Here is a 586-nt window from a genome sequence, read left to right as displayed (position 1 = left end):
CAGCTGTGTTATTCAACCCCAGATGCTCTTGGGCAATTTTTCCCTCAATCCTGCCGCGTTGTCCAACCCCAGATGCTCTTGGGCAATTTTTCTGTCCCTCAACCCAGCAGTGTTGTACAACTACAGATGCTCTTGGGCATTCAATTTGTTTGGCTGTGTTGTCCAACTCTGGATGTTCTTGGGCATTTTTTTTTTCTTTCAATCTGGCTGTGTTGTCCAACTCCGGATACTGTTGGGTAGAAGTTTCATCCCTCAATCTAGCTGTGTTGTCCTACCCTGAGTGTTCTCGGGCATATCTTCACTCTGACAGAATTCTGCTCAACCCTGCTCTTGGATGCACTTGGAATATAAATCCCTCAGCCCAGCAGGTTTTTAGGGGCCCCTCCTGTCCCGTTTCTTAGTGGATTGGGCTAGGAAACCTTGCTCCCTACTTCTGAGGGATCCAACCCCTCCCTGAGACCCAGTCCCAGTTACTCCGGGGGGGGTTCTTTCACTCTCTTATCATTCGCTTCGTCTCTTTACTGGCCGCTTGGCGGGTCTGGGCCTACTAGCCTGCGGCAGCGAGGGGTTAGCAAACCTCCTCTGC

The 586-nt window shown here is 51.0% G+C and overlaps 1 protein-coding gene across 2 annotated transcripts in view; it reads left to right on the top strand.

The window, feature by feature from the left end:
• The window catches only part of LOC102042499 (transcription factor BTF3-like), a 68,994-nt gene that overhangs the window by 30,158 nt on the left and 38,250 nt on the right, over positions 1–586 (top strand). The window lies entirely within an intron of this gene.

The sequence above is a fragment of the Geospiza fortis genome, unplaced genomic scaffold, assembly GCF_000277835.1.
Source record: "Geospiza fortis unplaced genomic scaffold, GeoFor_1.0 scaffold247, whole genome shotgun sequence".
NCBI classification, from domain to species: Eukaryota; Metazoa; Chordata; class Aves; order Passeriformes; family Thraupidae; genus Geospiza; species Geospiza fortis.
Note: the sequence above shows the minus strand (reverse complement) of the source record. Positions and strands in the feature narration are given on the sequence as shown.